At 42.7% G+C, this 25789-nt stretch overlaps 1 protein-coding gene across 2 annotated transcripts in view; it reads left to right on the top strand.

Annotated features, from left to right (window-relative positions):
• Window positions 1–11359: 11359 nt before the first annotated feature.
• The window catches only part of NEXMIF (neurite extension and migration factor), a 500288-nt gene continuing 485858 nt past the window's right edge, over window positions 11360–25789 (top strand). For both annotated transcript variants that reach the window (XR_016313910.1, XM_089685208.1), the window contains exon 1: window positions 11360–11797. The gene's annotated coding sequence lies outside the window, so the exon portion shown is untranslated. The remainder of the gene's footprint in view (window positions 11798–25789) is intronic.

Here is a 25789-nt window from a genome sequence, read left to right as displayed (position 1 = left end):
TTTATGCCTAATATTCAGTTTCTATTGATAGTAACTCTTGAGGGCAACAAGGTTCACTTGAATGGCAGCCCCAGCTGTACCTTTCTTTTGCTTTCCCAATGCCAAATTCCTGTTCATTCTGCAAGAACTCGTGAGAGTTAAAAAAAATTTCTATGCACAGACAGGGTTATGGAGATGAAGAAGGGGCATGAATAGAGGTCCGGGACCTTTGAAATCCATTAAAAGTTGAGTCGGCAGGGCTGACACTACCTGCTTTGGATTTACGCATGCAAAAGAACAGGAAGGCAAGGACACATCATATTTCTGGGACAACAGCAGTTTTTTCTTTGTACATGTGCAATTTGTTTAAAAGGATAAAACGGGGGATGCACAATTTTGAAGAAATGTACCAAATACATTCTTGACATATGCTTTAAAAGATAAGTAAAGATAAAGTCTCCTGATACAGGAAATGGCCCCATAGGAAGGGCACACTTGGAACGTCATCAATCGCAAGTAGAAAAAAAATGGAACTTCAACAGTTGAGTTGGGAAATGCATTTTATCAGCATCCTACTACAGCTCACTGGTAAATGTTTAAATTGCTCACATTATTTTTAAAGCATAATGTTATTGAGTAGCTTAACTGCATAATAGTGAGTTGTAGCAGGACATTGGTCAAGTGCAGGACTCTTCAACAAAAACTGCTATCGCACTGTGTTGTATGAATGGGCTCCTATTTTCCTATGGGGCAGACTTTCACGTCAATATTACCCTGTCCTTAAACAAGCAGACATTTGCCAGTATATCAATAAATAAATCTGCAGTGTGTGTGTGTAAAAAAACAACAGCAGTCTATATTCTGAATTTGGGCAGGGTACATGTGAGCAAGGAACACCAGATTCTAAACATCCTGCTTCTTATCAGGCATCTTGATGATAGTTGTGAGGGTGAAAACAAAAGTGGTTACTGATTGCAACAGCTGAAACGTTTTTGCCAACAACATGAACAGTAGCTGCCACTATTTCTACCTCAAAAATTATAATTTTTATATCGTATATGCCTTCCTAAAGACAAATGCATTTTCATCATCTCAGCTGCTGCTGTGCTTACAGTAAGCCTTGATTCACACTGCTGCAACTGCTCATAGGACTGCGACGTGCAACACAGAAAGTCTCATGACGAGTCAAAAAACATTCATTTCAATAGGTGCCATCTCAAAAAAAAAATAGCACCGGCTTTTCTACATCTTTCATGTAGTGCCATAGACTGCAATGGTAAAATTACAAAAGGAAGATGTTTCTCTGTCTTATCTTTGCGACTTTTCTGCGACTTCAGAGGGTTTTGCAAGTTCAGTAATATGATTATGATTGGCCAATCATCAAAGTTGCATGAAGTTACATTGAAGTCGCATCAAGTCGCAAGCAAGACGCAACTTTGGGGGTCGCAGCAGTGTGAACTGAGCCTTAGCAACTTTTGGCTCTATTATTTTGTATTTTGTCAATTCCTGCCTGAATGCTGATGCTCCAAAGGAAAGCCTCCTAAAAGAAGAATAGTTTAAGCTGCCATGCAGAAAAAAAAATTCTGTTACAGATATGTATGACCCACTAGCAGGAAATACTTTTTTCTGCCACTATTTTTATCTGCGTTCTTTACCCTTTCCAAGAGACCTTTTCATTTTCAGAAAGGAAAGTTCTGCAATAGAAAAGGGGCCTTTGAAATCTTCTCCAGAAAAAAAAAGGTAGCATCCTATTAAACCTAATTTTAGTCATAGGTAGATGCTCTGCAACAAAACTAATGTCAGGCTATATTTGAATAAATGACAGGCAGATAATTTTTTGAATGGTTCACGAACATCCTTATTTACAATAAAACTAAAAATGATCTCATATGGGGAACCGACAATTGTCAGAGGCAGAGGGACATGGGAGAACCTTCAATTTACCTCTATGGAATCGTTTCCTTGCTGGCTTTGAATGCTACCCAATCTCAATTGCTAACAGTAGGAGCAACATCGTGCTGGCTCCGCTAGTAAGCAAGCAATTTTATAGGGGCTGGTAGGCATTCTCTTAGCGATCCTGCCACTGGTGATTTGTCGCCTTGATCCAGAATGCCCCATGACATCAGCCTAAGTAGAAATGGATATATTTTATATAAACATAGCTGTATTGCTGAGGCACATTTATGTGATTGACTTTAATATCTTCTGTTACCGAAGAAGCACCCAGAAGAGTATTCATTACTTCCGTGAATGTGGCTTCATACCTTCAAGTGTATTCCAACCATCTGTTTATGTCTCAAAGGCATCTAAAGATAGAATGGCAGAAATAATCTGAATATGGCTTAAACAGAAGTGTTTTATATGACCTAAAGTTGGAAAAATAGTCGTAGTTATATATGTCTAGAAAAAATGGCAGCTTTTTTATATGACAGCTTATAGATTGCTAGTGAGTTCATAGTAAAGGTCATGTATACTTTTCCAAGCAAAAAGGATAACAGAAGTATTCCCTGGCAAATCTTACTTTATATATTAATCATAGGCAAAAAACTGACCAGTGCATTTCTTCCTCCAATCAGCCACTTGGCAACATGTGCATCAGAGCTCTGAGCAGGCAAAGAAAGGGTGAACATCTTGCTCTCCCAACAATGGCATGGGCACACCAAGATGCCACTTCAATACTAGGCACTTTTACCCCCTTCCTGCCCAGGCCAGTTTACAACTTTTAGCACTATCACACTGTGAATGACAATTGCGAGGTCATGCAACACTGTACCCAATTACATTTTTATAATTTTTTCACACAAATAGAGCTGTCGTTTGGTGGTATATAATCACCACTGGGTTTTCTATGTTTTGCTAGATAAACAAAAAAGTTTTTCTTGGTTTCTATTATAAAATATTTAAAAAAAAGAATCTTCCTTCAGAAATTTAGGACAAAATGTATACTACTACATTTTATTGGTAAAAATAACCCAAATCAGTGTATATTATAAGTTAAAAGTTTAAAGTTATAAAGTCCACAAACTATGATACTATATATATATATATATATATATATATATATATATATATATATATATATATATATATATATTCAATCAATCCTAATATACTGATGGCCTATCTACAGCTGAAACTCGAAAAATTAGAATATCATGCAAAAGTTAATTTATTTCAGTAATGCAACTTAAAAGGTGAAATTAATATATGAGATTGACTCATTACATGCAAAGCAAGATAGATCAAGCCGTGATTTGTCATAATTGTGATGATTATGGCTTACAGCTCATGAAAACCCCAAATCCACAATCTCAGAAAATTAGAATATTACATGCAATCAATAAAACAAGGATTGTACATAGAACAATATCGGACCTCTGAAAAGTATAAGCATGCATATGTACTCTGTACTTGGTTTGGGCCCCTTTTGCAGCAATTACTGCCTCAATGCGGCGTGGCATGGAAGCTATCAGCTTGTGGCACTGCTGAGGTGTTATGGAGGACTAGGATGCTTCAATAGCGGCCTTCAGCTCTTCTGCATTGTTCGGTCTCATGTCTCTTATCTTTCTCTTGGCAATGCCCCATAGATTCTCTATGGGGTTCAGGTCAGACGAGTTTGCTGGCCAATCAAGCACAGTAATCACATGGTCATTGAACCAGGTTTTGGTGCTTTTGGCAGTGTGGGCAGGTGCCAAGTCCTGCTGGAAAATTAAGTCAGCATCCCCATAAAGCTCGTCTTAGGAAGGAAGCACGAAATGATCAAAATCTCCTGGTAGACGGCTGCATTGACCCTGGACTTAATGAAGCACAGTGGACCAACACCAGCAGATGACATGGCTCCCCAAATCAACACAGACTGTGGAAACTTTACACTGGACTTCAAACATCTTGCAGTGTGTGCCTCTCCATTCTTCCTCCATACTCTGGGTCCTTGGTTTCCAAATGAGATGTAAAAGTTGCTCTCATCAGAGAAGAGGTAAGACTCTTCTGACGTTGTTTGTTGTTCAGGAGCGGCTTGACAAGAGGAATACGACATTTGAAGCCCATGTCCAGGATCCGTCTGTGTGTGGTGGCTCTTGATGCACTGACTCCAGCCTTAGTCCACTGCTTGTTAAAGTCCCCAACACTTTTAAATGGCCTTTTCCTGACAATCCTCTCCAGGCTGCGGTCATCCCTGCTGCTTGTGCACCTTTTTCTTCCACACTTTTCCCTTCCACATAACTTTCTATTAATGTGCTTTGATACAGCACTTTGGGAACATCCAACTTCTTTTGCAATTACCTTTTGAGGCTTTCCCTCCTTATGGAGGGTGTCAATGATGGTTTTTTGCACAACTGTCAGGTCAGCAGTCTTTCCCATGATTGTGATTCCTACTGAACCAGACTGAGAGACCATATAAAGTCTCAGGAACCCTTTGCAGGTATTACGGCTTAATTAGCTGATTAGAGTGGGACACTTTGAGACTAGAATATTGCACCTTTTCACAATATTCTAATTTTCTGAGATTGTGGATTTGGGGTTTTCATGAGCTGTAAGCCATAATCATCACAATTATGACAAATCATGGCTTGAACTATCTTGCTTTGCATGTAATGAGTCTATCTCATATATTAGTTTCACGTTTTAAGTTGCATTACTGAAATAAATGAATTTTTGCACAATATTCTAATTTTTCGAGTTGCACCTGCAATTTTTTGAGGTCTGAAAATGTCAGAACAGTACAAATATCAGACAAATTACCCCCTTTTTTTTGGAAAGGAGACAGTCCAAGGTATTTAGTTAAAGGCATGGTGAGGTTTTTTTCTGTTGTTTTTTTTCACAATTTTTGGGAAAATGAAGACATTTTTACAAAATAGTTTTTTTTCTCAATGTTTTATTTTTTTTTACACACTGTCACCAGTGCAGTACAGCATCATCATATAGTCAGGGACACTGACTGGTGACAGTATGTAAAAAAACAAAAAAAAATGAGGTGCGTTCTGGGGAGTACCTCATATGATGTCCACCCAGATTGGCGACCATCCCACCTGGCCGTCATTTTACTATAGGCCAGGCGGGATGGTGTTAAAGGGGGCAAAGGCCATTACTTGTGAATAGTTATTTTTTATGTTTGCGTACATCTATGGCGTTCCTACCTTAACCAGTTGCCGACCGCAGGTAGCCGAATGATGGCTGCACTGCGGCTGGCCAGTTCTGGGAGGCCGTCATATGACATCTTCCCAGAATGCGCTCTCCCACGCACCCCTGGGGGCGCACACCCAGCGATCTCCATGATCACTATGTGTTACGGACACAGCTGTTCACATGATGTGGTAAAAGGCCAATCACAGCGGCCTTTTACCATGTGATCAGCCATGTCCAATGATACACTGATCATTGGGAAATGCAATTGCCGGTTCTTGGCTGCACTTTCCTCACGCTTTTAGACCGAGAGGAAAGTACTGCCGAGAACTGGCAGTTGTCAGAGCAGGGATTGGCACCGATCATCAGGGCACTGATGATCAGTGCCCTGATGATTGGTGCCCAGCAGTGCCACCCACCTGTGCCCAGCAGTGTCACCCACCAGTGCCCATCAGTGCAGACCAGCAGTACCGCCAGTCAGTGCCACCCAGCAGTGCCACCAGTCAGTGCCCAGCAGTGCTGCCAGTCAGTGCCGACTATCAGTACCCATCATCAATGCCAGCTCATCAGTGCCGACTATCAGTACTTATCATAAGTGCCAGCTCATCAGTGCTGCCTATCAGTACCACCTATCAGTGCCCATCAGTGCCACCTATAAGTACCTATCAGTGCCCATCAGTGCTGCCTATCAGTGCAGCCTCATCAACGCACATCAGTGAAGGAGAAAAATTACCTGTATGCAAAATTTTAAAATAGGAACAAAGAAACTTTTTCTTTTCAAAATGTTTGCTTTTTTTTGTTTATAGCGCAAAAAATAAAATACCCAGCGGTGAGTAAATACTACCAAAAGAAAGCTCTATTTGTGAGAAAAAAATGATAAAAATGTCATATGAGTACAATGTTGCATGACCGCACAATTGTCATTTAAAGTGCAACAGTGCTGAAAGCTGAAAATTGGCCTGGTAAGGAAGGGGGTATAAGTGACCAGTAGGCAAGTGGTTAAAGTATAACTAAAGACAAAACGTTTGTTATCTTGGATAGAATAAGGGAGGCTTATAGCCCCTGACAGTTTTCTTGCCATCTGTGTGCCATTGTGGAAATGTTCCTTCAATTCCTGTCCCATAGGCAAAACAGGAAAGGAGAGAAAAATCCCTCCAAAGTGAGGGAATCCTTCCTTGTCACCAGGGTCACCAGAACTAGGGTAGTTATTAGAAGATTTCCTCTCTCTTCTTATTCTGGTAACAACCTACAATTTGGGGTTTTCTTTCACTTTCACTTTCAGTGGTAATGGTCACCAGGACTAATAGAGGAAATCTTCCTAATGGGACACAGAGAGCTATTAAACCTGGCAGGTGTTCTAATCCAAAGAAATAAAAAACAAAACAAAAAAAACCTCTTCTACATCAGTAATCACCCCTCTACTCTCACACAACAATCATTGTTTATCACGGCTCCAATTTTATTGATTGATGACATTCTTCGAAATCTTATGCAGCCAGATCAAGCTGTCTTATAGCCCCCAAAAAGGGAAAACCATAAGTCAATGCTCACTCCCTAGGTGATCTCCTTTGCATTACTAGATAAACACACATAAAACCCATGCTCTTCTGTTTCTTTTCACTTAAAACCTTACAGCAGAGGTAGACGACCCCCGCAACGGGTGTCACAAGTGGCACGTGAAGCCACTTTTGCCAACACGTGACTCCCTTCCCATTAGCAGAGCAGCACAAGGAAGTGTCAGTGAGACATAGCTTCTGCCGCACTAATGGATTCCAGTCTCAGAATTCCTCGCACTGCACCCACACTGAGGGATAGGCACTGTGCCTACACATTGTAAAAAACATTGTTTGGTTCTCTAAATTTATGTAGCTGCGATTGCCAGCAATGGGAAAGAAATTGGGTGAAGTTTTGCTAGGGGAGGGGGGGGCGTCCCTGTTTCTAGGAGGAGAAGGAGGACTGTGACTGGCCACTGATAAAGCCAAGCACATTCCTGCTAGCCCCGCTATCTGGAGGAAGACTATATGCTTGGTTGCCATTACCACTCTCAGAAAAAAGGGATCAGGTGATTTGTGGAATGATGGTTGAGCTTCTGGGACCTTTGTTGAAATATTATGTGTGTGTATGTGTCACTACTGACCCCTCTGCATCATCCACTACTACCAATCCCTGCATCACCTACTCCCAACACCTGAACTCTGCATCACCTACTTCTAGCCCCTGAACTTTGCGTCACTTACTTCTGACCCCTGAACTCTGCCTCATTCCTGAACCTTTGCATCACTTACTACTGAACTTCTGCACTTTGCATCCCTTTAAGCCACAGCCAGTATTCAGTGCAATGAAAATTATGCCTACTTTCTGCTGTGGCACACCGCGCTGCACTTTTTCTCAACTGGGAGGGCACAACTTATGATCTTGCACACAGGCCCACTGCTTTCAAAAAATGCCCCTGACATGAGCTCCTTACTGCACATCCATTGCACATGCTTGTATGTGACATCACATGTGAGATGTGAATGTGAGAGGTGGATCAGCAGGGGATGAGTGTGCCAGGACAGGTAGCTGTGTTTCATCTCTGTTTCCTTGCACCACTCTGCATATTGCACTTATCAGAGATGAGCAGGAGGGTAGAGCACATCAGTAGGAGGGTACAATGGTGGGGCAGATGAGCAGGGGCTGTTCAGTGTTAGAACAGAAGAGAAAGGGCATCAGTGATGGGACAGAAAACCAGGGGGGTACAATGGTGGGGACGATGTGCAGGGGAGTATAATGCTGATGCAGATGTACAGGGAGGTATAGCGGTGGGGCAGATGTGCAGGGAGATACAGTGGTGGGGCAGATGAGAAAGGGGGATACAGTAGTGAGGCAGATGAGCAGGGGGGTACGGTGGTGGGGCAGATGAGCAGGGGGGTACAGTGGTGGGGTAGATGAGAAAGGGGGATACAGTGGTGGGGCAGATGAGCAGGGGGTACAGTGGTGGGGCAGATGGGAAAGGGGGATACAGTGGTGGGGCAGATATCCAGGGGGTACAGTGGTGGGGCAGATGATCGGGGGGTACAGTGATCTGAGGTGTGAAGGTGTATGAATTGGGGTTGCTCTCAAGGACTGTAAGTACAGGAATTGGGGCTGATATGAAGCATGAAGTTGCAGGAATTGGGACTGATCTGAGGAGTGAAAGTGCAGGATATTAATTTCTCTTTATAAAAATTCCTTTTTGTTACTAAGGGCTAGTTCACACTAGATGCAGTCCAGTGAGCTTCTTCTCTGCATCAAAACTGCATGCACAATGTTTTTCATGTATACCAATGGCCCTGGTTCACACCAGTGCAGTTTCCTGTGTAGAACAAACAAGTTGGACATGCTGCATTTTTTTCTGCACAGAAATGTACTGGAACATAGCAAACTGCATCAAAACTGCACTGGAACTGCGTGTGGTGTGAACTGTAAGAAAAGATGTATCTGGAATGCATCCGGAGTGCGTTTTTGTAGTGTGAACTGGCCCTAAGAGGGTGAAGTTGACTTTTTTTTTTATTTCTATAAAACCGGCACTATCAATTTCTTTGAAAACATTTTTCGTCACACTGTGCTCAAAAGGTTGCCTACCCATTCCTTACTGTTTATAGCTTCTGTAACAAATGTATCAATTCTTCATGTCACAGGTGTACAACCTGTAAATGAAAAAAAAAAAAGTTCTTTGAGAATTAAAAACAGTTCTCACAATATTATTACTTCTGTTTCCACACAAATCCTGTGTATGTGATAAAACAAAACAATCACAGTTATGTGTTGCAGCACAGATTTCTCAATCTGAGTTATTTCCACCTTCCCTGTTTGCTTCTCTGCTATCTCCTACAGTGGTGATCTCCTGCGGCCTGGGGGCCCTTTGCTTGCTTTTATTCCGTTCTCCGGGCATTATTCCTCCCTCTGTCAGCAATATTGTGCCATAGTTTCTGCCACTGACAATGGGACATTATTCCTCCCACTGGGGCACTATTCCTTCTGTTGATACCATTGATGGGGTACTATTCCTCCCACTGACACCAATGATGGGGCACTTTTCCTCCCATTTATACTAATGATAGAGCACTATGACACCCATTGATACCATTGATGGGGCACTATGACTCCCATTGATACCATTGATGGGGCACTATTCCTCCCACTGACACCAATGATGGGGCACTTTTCCTCCCATTTATACTAATGATGGGGCACTATGTCTCCCATTGATACCATTGATGGGGCACTATTCCTCCCACTGACACCAATGATGGGGCACTTTTCCTACCATTGACTGTCGGCTTTGATAGCTTTCCAGCAGGATAGCTCAGTCAGGATTTGACATGAGTCCAAACCAACCTGAGCTCATCCCTAGTCTTTACTCATTCTGTGTCCTGTTACTAAATACCTTAGCGTGTCTGCTTTCCAAACAGGGGTCATTTAGGGGATGTTTGTACTGTCCTGGCATTTTCGGGCCTCAAGAAATGACTGATCAATTTTCAAATAGAGATGCAACACCTCCTGCGCTCAGGGACCCAGTCAGTAGAGAGACGATGGACCAATACTATTAGCATGGAAGTTCGACCAGGACTGATCGAAGGCTGTGCAGCTCTAACACGAAGCTGGGGAAGCTTGATACAAACTGTAGTGAAGAACAAAAAAACAGAGCGCACAGACCTTGCGCATTACCTCAGTAAACAATTAGTTGATTTATTTATTTAGGAGATATACTCACAAAAGTAATAATAAAACAGGCATGTATAATTCAGAACTGAATCATACGATAAGGAGATGTGTGTGAATCCCATTGGAAGGGGAGACTCTCAGAGTGACGCTGATGCATTTCGAAGCGGGGTCCCTTCTTCATCTATCTCTGAGCGCAAGGTCGGTGTACTCTGTTTTTTGTTCTTCACTGCAATTTTCAAATATACTGTACATACCATAGCTTGTAAATAATATAACCTGATTGAGTCCTGCACTAGACTGCTTGTGGTGTGAACTGGCTCTTAGTGTATGTGACATTATTTTTTGTTGGTAAAATATACTTTAACCCCTTCCCACCGGCGCCTCCTGGCCCTTTAAGAGTTTCAGACGCTGGGAGGGGTTTAGGGATCATGTGTCCGCCGTGATGTGTCACCATGGCGGTCACATGATTGGGAAAGGTCCCGATCGAAAGAGCGGACCGGGACCTTTCCGTGAGTACCGCACATGTGTGCTGGGAGCGCGCAGGGCGCGCGCTCTCAGCACCTATGTTTTTTGTTACGTGAACGCAAATGTGCGGCCGCTTGGCGTCTAGGCCCAGATGCCGGGAGGCCGCACATTTGTGTGCGGCTGGCGTGAAGGGGTTAAGGGCCAGTTCACACCATGCAGTCCAGTGCGTCGGTTAAATGGTTTCCAATGGCATATTTCACACTAGTGTGGTCAGTTCCGGGGTGTAACAGAACAAAAAGTTCTGGACTATATTGGAACGTGGCAAATTGCATAAAAAATGTACTGGAACACATCAAAAACGCACCAGACCCAAGTACAGTGGACAAAAAAAACAGGAAAAAATAAAAAAAGCATCTGGAATCCATCTGGAAGCACACTATAAATACAACAAAAACTTGTTAGCAATGCGTCCAGAATGGATCTCTTGTACGTTTTTGTGAAGTGAAGCAGCCCTGAATATGAAATCTATAAACAAATACTGTACTTTGTGGAGGTACACCCCCCTGTACTGTGCCTGTGACGCAGCGCATGAATTCATCACATAATAATACACTTCCAATCACACAATAAATGACATTCCCTCAGCGGTATGATGCCTAACGTGTCGTGCGCAGCAAAATTCCCCAGACCATCTCAGGTGAATCCGTCACCAGGAGGATACACCTGCAGTGAATTGTCTGAGGAAAATACAGAGATGGATATGGCAGATAGCCAGGAAACACGTGAGCCGTTCTCTGTATGACCCCAGAATGGAGTGTGAGGTGATTTGTGTAGATATACTACAACCCCAGTGGTGGGGCTTCTCATAGAGTGAGGGGCTCCCTCAGTCAGTCCATGGGTTAACCATGTGCTGCTTTATTCCTCCATCCATCCCCATCTCCAGCCCCGCCCCCTCCTCTCCGCTCCCTCATTATGGTCCTCTCTGCTCGTGCACCTGCTACAGCCCTTTCTACTCTGCGCGCTCCCTGCTCCCCGGGTGCGCGCCCTTTATGACAGGTCGCCGCGCGGCCCCGCTTCCCGGAGCCCCTATAGCAGAGAACGGAGAGGGAACAATGGCAGCATCAGCAGCAGGCGCTGTGTGAGGATGGAGAGCGGAGGACAAGTCTAGGGCAGGAATAGCGGAGTGCTCCCGGTCGGCCCGGTCCCCCTCCTCCCCTCCCCCTCCTCCTCCTCCTTGAGGGAGATGCAGAGAGCAGGGTGATGCACAAAGGGCTGTGCGCGCTGGGGAGGATGCAGCATCCTGCAGGAGGAGCAGAGACAGGGAGGAGCATCCACCTGCTGCAACCGGGGCTCCCGAGCCAACGCTCTGCTCCTCACTAAGTGCTGCAGAGGGGTGGGGGGGACAGTCACTGAGCCAGCAGGGGCCCCAGCCAGGGAAGGAGGAGGAGGACACCAAGGGGGAGAGCCTGACCATCCATCCACCATACAAGAGAGGACAGAGCCAGGGGGACACCCTGCACCCCAGCCATGTCACATTGCCTTCTAGGTAAGTGCCTGCCTTGGATCCCATTTTAGGGTGTGGGGTGAATGCCATCCACCATACAAGCCTGCCCAGGCCTCTCTTCTTGCATGGCCCCTCAGCTCCAGGCATGAGGAACATGGCCAGGCCCGCCTTGGCTCCCTAGCAGCCCTGCTGCACTTTATTGTAATAATCATTTATAGATGAGATTTGTGCCGCGGCGTGGTTCTGGGAGGCTCACATCGGTGAATGCATTGTACGTGGAAATTGCTTGTCTTTGCTTGCACTTGTTCTAATGGGAGTCAGCGTTTGTAGAATCAGGGCATAGTAAGATGTCAATGTATCAGGCACCATGCACCTCCTATCCAGAGAACCAATCAACGGGGCCACTTATTTCCCAAAAAGCCTCCGCCACCGCCAACTGTGCATCATCTACACCAAGGTGCTAACATATGCTCCAGATTGACATTCACTTCATCCACATGACATTCCCCTTCTACTTTCCTAGGAGGTGGACGTGGCTATTCGCACTGAATGTCGCAAACAAAGCTACAGTCGTCTCTTCTATGGAGAGGATTCTGAGCAGATTCCTAATAAGAGAATTTCCATGTAGCTGTGCCTCTATACAGGGGCTGCCATCTGTCTCATGGAGGGTGTTGTGTGTCCTCTTAGGATGGGGATCTCATGGAGGGTGCTGTGTGTCTTCCTAGGATGGGGATCACATGGAGGGTGATGTGTGTCTTCATAGGATGGGGATCTCATGGAGGGTTGCTGTGTGGCTTCCTAGGATGGGGATCTCATGGAGGGTGATGTGTGTCATCCTAGGATGGGAATCTCATGGAGGATGATGTGTGTCCTACTAGGTTGGGGATCTCATGCGGGGTGCTGTGTGCCCTCCAAGGATAGGTATCTCATGGAGCGTGCTGTGTGTCCTTTCAGGTTGGGGATCTCATGGAGGGTGTTGTGATCCTTTTTAGGTTGGGATCTCATGCTGGGTGCTGTGCGTCCTCTTAGATTGGGGATCTAATGGAGGGTTGCTGTGTGTCTTCCTAGGATGGAGATCTCATGGAGGGTGCTGTGTGTCTTCCTAGGAGAGGGATCTCAAAAAGAGTGCTGTGTGTCCTCTGGGATGGGGATCTCATAGAGGGTGCTATGTGTCTTCCTAGGATGGGGATCTCATGGATACTGTTGTGTGCCCTCTTAGGTTGGGGATCTCATGCAGGATGCTGTGCATCCTCTTAGATTGGGGATCTAATGGAGGGTGCTGTGTTTTCTCCTAGGATGGGGATCTCATAGAGGGTGCTGTGTGTCCTCCTAGGATGGGGATCTAATGGAGGGTGCTGTGTGTCCTCCTAGGATGGGGATCTCATGGAGGGTGCTGTGTGTCCTCCTAGGATGGGGATCTCATGGAGGGTGCTGTGTGTCCTCTTAGGATGGGGAACTCATGGAGGGTGCTGTGTCTCCTCTTAGGATGGGGATGTAGAGAGTTAGTTGTGTATGATTTATCTCTGATGGACCACAGCCACGGCAACACCTCCTAACTGTCCATCTATGTGTATATGGAACGGTTGCATCTACATGGGTCAGAAATAAACAATTATGTAATTATCTAACATTTCCCTTTACCCCAATGAGCGTGTGAAGCAAATGCCATTTTAATGAGCTGATGAACCCGGTGAATATATAATGATGACATATAAATTATCTTTATTTAAAAGTCCGATTTCTGACATAATTACTGTTTTGTGTAATTACTGTTGTGTCTGAAATACTTTGGAGTACGTGGATTCCTGGAGGCTTGGGAATAAATTCTCCATAATGTCGCTAATTATGTCAGCGTCTATTAAATTATTCTTACTAATGTAATATTAAGCAATTTTATCATTTATGTATAAAGAGGCAGACATTTTCAATGGTGCTGTGGTTATTGGAAAGATTATACAATGATAAATGAAGAATGTATTTTGTGGAAAGTGATCCAATCTGGTAAGAGGTACCAAGTGCTTGGTTGGAGGGCCCATTGGGAGGTTAGAGGGCAGCAGAAGTACCCTGAAGGTCCACTGCTGGCCCATGAGACTCTGCACTACAATGGTTAATGTATGTAAATACATATGTGACACGATTCTATATATGATGGGATGTATTTATTGTAGGAAGGTACATTGTAGAGGCCTTGTGTGCACATGAAATCATGCCTGGTGGAGTACGGTGGCTTCTTTAACATCCATATACAGAAGAGATCCTCAGATTGCCGTTGTGTGCATAGTATGATGCTGTTAGTGCTTGTGACATCTTAGCCGTAATGTGTGGTACAAGTGGATTTTGCCTTTGCCACAGGCCATTGCTGTTCCCTCTACTTCCTTCCACATTCTGCCTTGCAATGTATCCCCTTGTACACTCTGTGTACAGTTTGTAGAAAATCATTTCTCTGGACTGGGCACAACCATGCAGTGATTTACTGTGCACACATATAATGCCAACGTAGGAACACGGCTAGCTATCATTTACATATTAACAAGGTTGCTGGCAAATAGTCTGCTGTGTGAATGACTTTTGGAATGGATACCAGAGAGGAAATTTGGTTGCTAATACAATTAACCATCTGTGTCGGGAGTAACGGAAATCTCCAGTGGGCAAATTCAGTTACAGTCTCAGATTCCTGATGTCTGTACATAGATAGGTTGAGCCCCTTATTTCTGTACACTTTAGGCTTGGAAAGTTGTCTATCGTGAAGGTGTAGAAATGACTTGAATATCTTTCGTTTGATGAAAGCTAGTGCCATACTTAGAAACGTAAAGGGTCATTCTGCCCAAAAGTGTTGGTTCAGTTAGAGGAGGTACTAGGCCATGCTATCTGGCATCTTATATCCCTTGGGTCCTCCAGTGGTAAGATCTGCCTGCTAGAATTTCAGCACATGTTGGGAGTATTACTCTTAATGCAATGGGCTTTCCACACTTCCTTTTGTGTTCATGATATAAAATGTAATAGGAGAGTGGGGGAGGGGACACCTTGTCATTACCATAGCAGGTGTTTGGATGTGGGATCTCAGTGTCAGGGTCCTGAGAGTGATATAAAAACTCTTTTATTCTTTTGTTTATTTTTAACTTTGCAACATCTACCTAAAACTGAAATAACAATTTGGATCTCCTGTTATGATATTTAAAGAGGTATCTTTTTGTGCTTTGTTAGGAGCACTTGAATGAAGTAGACCAACCCCCCCCCCTCCAAAATAAACCCACACACATGCATGTAAGACTGAATTTCTAAGGGTGTAATTTTCAGCTGAACCACATTAATGCCAAATGACCAATCATGTTTATGCAGTATATATTTAATGGCCACGGAATGTCTCTATTTACAAGGATTGCATGTAAAATACTGTCCATTAGGGTTTACTGTTCAATCCACAGAACAATGTCCTCTGTCATAATTGTGAGCCATGACCATGGGGTGCAAAGCATTGTCCTTTTTAATGTGCCATTAAAAGCAGTGTATCCGTTTTAAAGTGTCGACTCTGATGTGCATAAAGCCTTGAAAAATCACATTGTCACCTCTAAAGTTTAATTAGAGTGTGAAAAAAAATGAGCTGATCAATATTCCTTCTGACCATGGACACAGGTTTAGGACAACTTGCATCAAAAGTCTCATAATCTCCACCATCTTGGGTTTACGTTTGAACGTGAGCATTTTTATGTAAATTTGGATACATGTTTTGCGCATTTGCAATCTTATGTATTTTGGTTTTAGCCAAAGAAAAGTTAGTAGGACATGCAGACGGTCATAAGACACAAAATCGCAAGAAAAACATGTTTGCAGTTTCCAGGCACTTCCATGGAAGTCTATAGGTAATAAGGACACGTAATCATGCTCAAAGTAGCTCCTGCACTTTTTCTGAGTGTTGAATGACAGCACATTGCTCAGATGTGAATGAGGACAATAGAATAACATGGAAATCTGGTGAAACCAGGGGCGGACTGACCATTCGAGCACTCGGGCATTGCCTGAGGGCCCGGGGTCAGTAGGGGGCCCCATGAAATGCCCCTGGTACCTTTTTATAGGCTTTTTTTGAGTGTGGGCAAGGACTCAGGGGCCCCATGATCCCCTATTGCCCGGGGGCCCCATGAGTTGTCAGTCCGCTCCTGGGTGAAACATTGAAGCGCTTATGGAAACAAGCCCAAATCACTCAGGTGTGAATGGTAGCTACTACGCATTTTCAGAGTTTCATCTTTCTAGTGCCACCTCCGAGACTTTGTGGCTCCTCTCATATCCCCCATGGAAGTTTTTACCATAGGGAATATAAAAGCGTGGGTCTGTCTGACATAAACACCGTGTGCATTGTTGTGGGCAATAGACAATGTTCTTATTTCAGACACCCTGATAACATGACACTTCAAGGACTTTGACATCTGCATAAAACAGAAGAGGTCAGTTCAGTGGGATGGCCCATATAGTAGGGGGAAGGGTCAGCTACTAATTTCAGTAACTACAGGTGTTCAGTACTATGCAGTATAGTCACACTGGAAGAAGTATATTGGTTACTGCAGTTGATGGCCATGTAATTGATAATTATAACTAAACACAATAAGCACACTGATTTTGTCAAAATTGCAAAGAAACCTCTTCACGCGAGTATGATAATGATCTCCATTTCACACCATCTTAATTGCACATTTAGATGAATCTAGGTGGCTGATAATAATACTAAAACAGGCACTTCCACTGTACTAAGAGAAACCAGTGTGATTTAAGCTATTTATGTTATTGCCTGTATACTTGTGTATGCCATACATATTGTATGCATGTCGTAAAATGTGATAGGCAACAAGAATTCTGTGTAACTGTTGATGCCAACCCAAAGGTAACACTATGCTTTATTTATAGGTTACTCTCACCTTACACAGTGTTTGCAGACATAGTAAGGTGTCATAGATTTGCCACACCAGCAAACGTGTTGCCATTTGGTTTGGGGGCAGAGCTGATTGGCGTTCCCCCTAGAAGAGACAACCTTGGCCAAGTATTGCAGATAGGACAGACAGAGAGAGGCAAAGCTAGTATTTTCAATGCTAGAAAAACAACTGAAACAAAGTACACAATAAAGCAATATAGTTTCAATTCACACAGCTTAAACAGGAAGTAAAGTGAAAAAATAACAAAAAAAACAGACATGCTTTTTATTTTGTAGAAGAGACATACTACATCTCTTTTCAGTAAAACAAACTTACCTGCTTGTTCTAAATCTTCTATACAATGTACATTGAGCTGCCCGTGCGCAAACTACTTTCTCACCATGCCTTGTTCCTAGAATGCATATGTGTGGGTGTTATGTCATTCTCCGCCAGCCAATCACGACAGACATTAACCCTGGACCCAGAAAAGGCTAGGGAGAAGATGTCAGTGCTAGTGAGGGAGCACTCAAGACATTGCATCACTGGAGTCGATGCATTTCAGCTGTTTTGTGCTTTAGCTCAGCGTTATCACCAGACTAAAACTGGCCAAAGATGCATCAAAATTTTGCTGGCTCAGCGGGGAGCTGCCAAATTTCAATCCAAATGTAGCTGTGCCTGTTTGACAGAAGTCAATCATTAGATTGGATTTGTCTAACGTGAATGTTGGAAGATTGTTGTCGATCAGCAGCTGCAGCTGCTGATCAGTGTATTCTGACAAAGCAGAGTTCCGCTGTCACAATACAATCTCCTGGCAGGGGGGGATTCATCCATCCACCTTGCTTGTGTGGATGGAGGAATCCGTTTGTTTTTGTTTTTTTTCTCTCAGCTTGCTGGCTGAATGAAAACAAACAAATCATCTATGGCCAGCTATAGGCAACCTACTTTCAGCCATCTGGCTGTAATTTTTAAATTTTATTGAGCTTAACAAAAAATTACTGTCACTTGAAAATAAGGATTCTTAACCTGGTGTGTTAGCTTTGTGAATTGAGCCTTATGTTTGTCAGTCCTTTATACCAGTGTTTCTCAACCTTTTTTCAAATAAGGCATCCTTTAAAATTATAAACAATGTCAAGGTACCCTCTAAAATTATGAACAGTCCCAAGGCATCCTCTAAAATTATGGAGTCTTGAGGCACCCTATTCTACAATGTAAAAAACTATTCTAATTGTTTTATATAACGCAGCAATATGCACACATGTAAGACACCCAACAATAGACGTGATTTATTCTTGCAAAGCAAATACACCTTTGCACACTGGTACTGACTAGTATTCCAATGTTTCTCTTCTCCCTCAATTTTTCTCCATCACTGAGCTAATGTGAGCTCAGCACTGATGGAGGGGCAGGGGTGGGTCAAAAAAGGATGCTGTGCAGACAACCAATTTCCTCCTTATCAACTGATGATGTCATTGGTTGTCAGGATACCAACGGCTAGAAGTTCGTAATGGTGCACAATGAAAACCTGTGGCTTTGTGTAACTAAAAACCAGGCTTGTTCCACCCGCAGGCTTGTGTACAATTTTTGAGCAATTTTTAGACAATTTGTCAAGGCACCCCTGAAAAAACCTCAAGGCACCCTGGTTGAAAAAGGCTGCTTGAGTTTGCAGAAATTAAAAATGAGAACACAGTGCTTGATTTATTGGTATATACATTCTTTTTTAACCACTTGACAAACGGGCTATAACCAAATGACAGCTACAGTGTGGTTGTCCAGTTCTGGGAGGGCGTCATATGATGTCCTCCCAATGTGCCCCCTGTGCGCCCCCAGCGGTATGCACCCGGTGCTGTCTGCGATCTCTGTGTCCTACAGACACAACTGATCACGTGACAAGGTAAAAGGCCAATCACAGCAGCCTTTTACCACGTGATCAGCCGTGCCCAATGACACAGTTGATCACAAAGTAAATACAGTTGCCGATTATCGGAAACTACTGCCAATAACCGGCAAGTGTCACAGAGGACATCTGCACTGATAATCAGGACACTGATCGTCACTGCCCTGATTATCAGTGCAGCATCAACAGTGCCCAGCAGTGCCACCCAGCAATGCCCATCAGTGCTGCCCAGCAGTGCCACCCATCAGTGGCTCCAGTCAATGCCGCCAGTCAGTGCCCATCAGTGCCACCTATCAGTGCCCATTATTGCTGCCTATCAGTGCCTGTTAGTGCTGCATATCAGTGCCTCCTTATCAATTCCCACTAGAGCTACCTCATCAGTGCTGCCTATCAGTGCCCATCAGTGCTGCCTATCAGTACAGCCTCATCAATGCACACCAGTGAAAGAGAAAATTTACCTTTTTAAAAATTTTATAATCGAAACAAAGAAAAACTTTTTTTTTCAAATTTTTTGCTCTTTTTTAGTGCAAAAAATAAAACCCAGTGGAGATTAAATATCACAAAAAGAAAGCTATATTTGTGTGAAAAAAGATACAAATGTCATATATGTACTGTGTTGCATGACTGCAATTGTCATTCAAAGTGCGACAGCACTGAAAGCTGAAAATTGACCTGGGCAGGAAGAGGGTAAAAGTGCCCGGTAGGCAAGTGGTTAAAGCAGACATAAACTCTGCAAATACTCATCTCTCCTCCAATGATCTGATGTACATGAGATCCCTTGCTGGTGTTGGCATCTTCTCTTCATCTTCTTCTAGATGCCATGGATCCATCCTGGGGCCCAATCACTGTGTCGAGCATGCACCCTGAGCTGAACATGCACCCTTTGCTGAACATGCACCAAGACCCTCTTGGTCTTTTTTGAGTAGAATACAGTGGTAGATTGCCTGCCTGATAGTGCTCCATGGAGCCACTGACATGGGACGAGTAGACTCTCTGGTTTCTCACTCAGGTAACCACTGGCACCAGTGATCATGTTAACAGTCTGTAAGGGGGGAATTTAGCCTAACTACCAAACTAAGCAGCATTCTTCTCACTGGCCTCCAAAGTGTGGCGGAACTAGATCACCAGTGTAACATGATTATCACTGACCATAAGTATGGTGTGCCTATTGTACTCAGAGCTGTAGATATAGCCATTATTAGCAGGGGTTTCCAGAGACCTGAAACTTATTCCAAGGGTTCCCTCATAGTAAAAGATTGAAAAGGCTGATCTAAACTGAACACATTGTTTAAGTATACTGTTGCTGTAAATCTGAAGGAGATTGTCAAGTCAGGTTGTAACCTTTCTGTCCATTTTATAAAGTTGAAATCTTTGCAGATATTAGGTACCTGAGTCCTTTGTACAAGAGAACTGGACTGGTGCCACTGTGATCATGCCAGACCCTATTGCCCTGGATAGTTCTTTTAGTCTAACAATGGGAGTTTAGTGACAATAGTCAAATGCAGTGAATAGGAAAGTTGTTGAGGTGTCTGGATCACAGGACTGGTTGAACAGAATTCCGGATCTTGTGACAGAACAGGCATGGCACATAATAGTGCTTTAACTGTACCCTAGTATGCTGATGTTCACAGTATATAAATATGAGTAGAAAATTGTTTCCGAGACCGTAATATGTTCCAAACAATTACCACCATCTGATGTCTATAGGCACATCAGCTCATTGGGTATATAAAGGAAAATATCATGGAGAAAGTGGTGTTAACCTATCAGTATCTTTTGTTTGGACTGTGTATGTTTTGGTCAATAACATCCTAACCTTAAAAGACGTTGAAGCAGATTTTTGCTTTACTTTAGTTTAAGACCATTACAGAAGACATGTTAGCTACCAAAGTACAGTTTGACATTGTTAATGGAGTCTGGCTGCTAAGTATTCCCCAAAGTCCTTTTTTAGTTAATTGTAGTCCGTGTCCTTGGAACAAAGGTAAAGGCATGCAGAGTGGGGCTGAGATACACTGCTACTGTGTGTGCTCCTATTAGTAAGATGTTTATGATACTGTTTTTAAATGTTTTAATAGACCTAAAATCAGCCGTTGGTATTGTTATATGATTAAAGCAGAATTCCATTATTTCAGGGGGGCACTAACCCCTTTTTTAAACAATGACAGAAGCTAATACTAAAGTTTTGCCTCTCACATTTAAAGATACTCTATCTTTAAAATCAATACAACAAATTAAAGATGCCATCGAAGGAATAGGAAAGTTACTATTGTTGATATTCTGGGATAAGGTAAGAAGAGTGCTTTTATAATGGTACCTTGGGCCAAGCATTTAACCCTTGCAATGTAGGGGAAACCCCCCTGCAAGGGTAGTTTTTAAGCGTCAAAATTGTAAAAAGATTAAAGGACTATGCATTCACTATATCTGCCACAGTATACACAATATGGCAATGTAATTATTTTAGTAAATATAAACTGCTAAATACCTTTTCTCATCAGCAGTATATAGCAGTCTTGTGACTTCTATCAGTGTCAGGCTGAGCAGTGGTTAAAGCTTGTAGGAAGAGTTTTCATTCTGCTCTGACTGATTTGTGAAGCTGCATAACCCCTGGCCCTCTGTCTGGACAGTGCTAATTGGCCCTCTGCTAATCACATGCACCCTCTCAAAGAAAACAAAAATATCTCTAGCAATACTCTCCAAACAGAACATATGCAGAGTGACTCCTAGAGCTCTGTACTACCAGCAGGTGCACTGGGAATAGCAGAAGAAGGGGAGGATCAGACATCCTTTTTACACAATGCAGTGGAGTAATCCCTTAGGTTCCACAGTGAATATAACAAGCATGCTTTACTGCATACACAGACTGATTTTACTGTTGTGGGTTTAGTAACACTTTAAGGATCCGTTCCCACCAGGGGATGTGACTGAGCATGCACACTTCGTTTAACATTTCCATGTGTTTCTGCACATCACTTTTAGGGTAGCCCACTAATTTCAGTAGGCTGCGCAAGAAGCAAAAAAAGGTGCCTGCACCATTTTAAAATCACGCCGCACCAAAACTGCATGGTGCTGCACACATTTACATGATGCATGGGGGTGCCATTAAGAATTAATGGCACTGCTGCATATCTGCAAAGGGACAGTGTGATGTTTGTTAGTTGCAGGAAAGCGCACAGTTTTGCATATGTTTTTGCAGTGGTGTGAACGGTCCCTAAAGCTGAACTCCAGGCAGCTATAAAGAATTTATATAAAGGCAAATTAACGTGTAACTTTATATGAAAACTAAAAAAGGGTGGACAGGCAGGATTTTTAATGCAGAAGAGACACGCTTTGTCTAAAATTTACTTACCTGCCCCTGTACAGTGAGCTGTGCATTCACAGCTCACTATACAAATTCGGCAGTGCTGAAGCCGACTGAACTCCTACGCATGCGTGAGAGTGACGTCACATCAGCCTGGCCAATGCAACTGATATCTGGAAGGTGGCCGCTTTAAGATGTCAGCAGCCTCCAGGATGCTGCATCGTTGTAGTCTAGGTGAGTGTATTTTGCTTTAATGAAACTTTGTATTGATTCCTTTCATGTGTTATTTTTTTAATGCAAGCAAATTAAGTACCTGTATTTGACTTGGTATCAGCATCTTCCTGTTCCTGTACAGCAAAGCTCAGACTAGGGGATAAGCAGAACAATGAGCTATTCAGTTGAGCTGCAGTGCAAGGAGCATTCTGGAGGACTGATCAGAGAGATGATCTCATCAGCCTGCTGCTCCTTCTTTCAATGTCCAGTTACTCGCTGGGGGAGGGACAAGACATGTAAGTGTTACTTAAATGCAGCAGAGGTAATCGGGTCTCCTGCTCTAGAGCTGTGTGGTGTAGCAGAGTTGTGCAAAGCTCAGATCAGGATAGGCAGGAATGTAAATTCTTTGGTAGATAAAACAGCTCCCCTAAATGTATTTAATTTGTAAACTTAGCTATTTGTCTAGAGCAGTGGTCTCAAAACTATGGCCCTTTGCTTGCCTTTATCTGGCCCTTGGGACACTATTCCTCCCACTGACATTAACAATGGGGCTAATTGCTGCCACTGACATTAACAATGTTGCATAATTCCTGCCACTGACACAAACGATGGGGCACTATTCCTCCCACTGACACCAATGATTCCTCCTACAGACAACAATGATGGGACACTATTCCACCCACTAACTCCAATGATGGGGCACTATTCCTCCCACTGACACCAATGATTCCTCCAGCAGACACCAATGATGGGATGCTGTCCACCCACTAACACCAATGATGGGGCACTATTCCTCCCACTGACACCAATGATTCCTCCAGCAGACACCAATGATGGGATACTATTCCACCCACTAAAACCAATGATGAGGCACTATTCCTCCCACTGACACCAATGATTCCTCCAGCAGCCACCAATGATGGGATACTATTCCACCCACTAAAACTAATGATGAGGCACTATTCCTCCCTCTGACACCAATAATTCTTCCAACAGACACCAGTGATTGGAGACCCTTGATCTAGAGCCCAGCTTTAAGCCAAGCTACTGGGTTAGTCTTAAGTATAACTGAAGGCAAAACAATTTTTTTTGGATAGAGTGGAAAAAGATTAGACCATCTCTAGTTTTTTTTATTGTTGTCTATGCCTCCATTAGGAAGATTCACCCTCCATATTTATCCTGTTTACTGTTATCAAAAGTGAAAGTAAAAGAAATTCCAAAATTTGGGTTGACACCAGAACTGTAATAAAGGAGAAATCTTCCACTGGGGACGCAAGTCCTGTTGACCCTAGTGATACCCCAGGATTCCCTTACTTTGTAGGAATTTCTTTTCACTTCCTATTCTGGCTATGGGATGGGAAGTGAAGGGAAATCTCCCTAATGGGACACAGATGGCAAAAAAAGACTCACTGGTGTTACAACCCTCCCTTTCTCTATCCAGAATGTAAAAAAATGTTTTGCCTTTAGTTCTACTTTAATGATTGCTTTACATAACACCTCCACTTTCCTGTGCACTAGTTTGTGGAAATAGCTTAGTGTATCAGTACTCATTCCATTATTCCATATTTAGCTCTGCGTGTTCATGGTTTCAGTAATAGCTAATCACTGCTAGTGATTTAGTTTGAAGTGTTTGTGGTTTACTTAAGGATTTATCAGCTTCTTGTTTTAAACATTAGCCTGCTTTTTGGGTAGACCCAAGTTAATCATTAAATTCCAGCTTAGGAAAACCATTTTCTTTAGTTTTGAGTAAAGTGGGGTTAGAAACCCCTTCAGGCATTTGTTGCAGTTCCTACCTGGGAAACCTCCCTTCAGTTCCTGTCCCTGGAACAGGTCACGAGGGCCATTCTCTCCATGAACAGCAATATAAACTCCTTTTTAGTAAAAGTACACTTATCATCTATAAAGATGTACCTGAAAATGGGAAAGGAGGGTGTGGTTTGGCTGCTGGATACCCTGCGGCACCCTATATTTGCATATTTATCTATAGTATAACGACAAAAACTGTAACATGTATATTATGTGACAATATAATCTGCTTTTATTATGTATCAGTGAGTTGTAATAGCATATTCAAAAACCCTTTACCCTTACTACTTTTGAGGAAGAAAGTATAATATATAAAGAATGCCCATTGTATGTTTTCCTAGCAATTGGAAGAGCGACATTTGCTTAAGCTTGCATTTTCCATCTTTGAAGAGTTAAAAGTTTTCATCTTTGGGTCAAAGGGTAAGTCCAGCCAAATTTGATTTTTTCAGGTTTTTGGCAAATGCCAGCTTCTTATTTTTCAAGCACTCTGAGCTTCTATTTCACAGGCTGTGGACATTGCAAGACATTCCATTGTCATTGCTGGACATTTGTTCCTTTGCTTCTGTAACTAATGCATTAGAAGCAAAAATATCATCCTGTGTCTCTGAGAAATATAAGAAGCAAGTGTGTGGTTCCCACCAAGTACAGTTCTCTTTAGTAAAACTTAAAAGGGGTTTAGATGCAAAGAAACATCTATCTCTTGTGTTGATCACATCCCAATCGTCCCCTTTTCACATTAATTAAATTTCTGTCAAAATTTCAGTTTTAGGTAGAGTGAAACATGCTACATATCTGTAGTCAAATTTTTTTATTTTTGGATATGAAGGGTTGGAGCATTTTTGCTTTTGGCTGTTTCCCAACTGGGGAGATTCGCCCTCTCTATTTGTCGCAGTGACCATCACCGGGACTGAAAGTGATTGAAAATCAGAATTTTGAGGAGTCACCAGAATAGGAATAAAGAGGAAATCTTTCAAAGCTGACACTTGTTTCAGTGACAACTGCCTGAGAGAGTATTTTCCTCACTTGCAAAAGATTTCTTCTTACTTCCTGTTGTGTCTATGGGATAGGAAGTGAAGGGAAATTGCCCTAATGGGCCATAGAAGGCAAGAAAAATCTGAAAGGGATTTTGACCCTTCACTGCTATATCTAAAGCTATAAAAAAAGGTTTGAGCTATACATACACTTAGGTGTCCTTTTATCATGCAGTGGTAAATGATCGCTGCTCAGTTCTCCGGCATTCTCGGAGAAGACAGTTCTCCTCTGCATGCCTTTTTATGAAGCGGTGTTAATAAGTTCTCCGAATGAAGGGAGAAGCGATCTACAAACGCTTTCAACGCTGGAATACGGCTGCTTTTACTATTATCTCGCTAGATTACAGTAAGAGATCAGTCAAACACCGTTTACTAAGCAGCAATAAATTATCGCTGCTTTGTTTGCAGTTCCTCCGAATCTGGAGGGAGAACACAGATCGCCAGTGAAGGACTGACATCCCTCCTTCATATACTGGCCATCTGTGTGCTGAGATGATCAGCGGGAGAACGTGTTCTCCGCTGATCATCTGTTTCCTAAACCACTAATGATCGGAGATCAGCAACGATCTTCAGGATTGCCGCTGATCTCTGTTTCATAAAAGGACACCTTAGACCACTTCACTCCTGGAGCAATTTTTTAACCTATCACATACAGTACATGTTAAAATCGTTTTTTCTCAATTAAATTATTTATTTTATTAACCCCCCCCAAACAATCATATATTTTTTGAAAGCAGAGGTCCTATATAATATAAATGTGTCAGTTGCCATTTTTTATTATGTCAAAATATTTGAGCAACTGTTAAAATCTTCTTTTTCACAAAAAAAATACTAAAACAAATTTGAATGCACACAAATACTCAATTTTTGGTAATTTTTGGTAATACTAAA

This window comes from Staurois parvus, unplaced genomic scaffold (genome assembly GCF_062004578.1).
Source record: "Staurois parvus isolate SC_StPar_1 unplaced genomic scaffold, SC_StPar_1.0 ptg000365l, whole genome shotgun sequence".
NCBI lineage: Eukaryota > Metazoa > Chordata > Amphibia > Anura > Ranidae > Staurois > Staurois parvus.
Note: the sequence above shows the minus strand (reverse complement) of the source record. Positions and strands in the feature narration are given on the sequence as shown.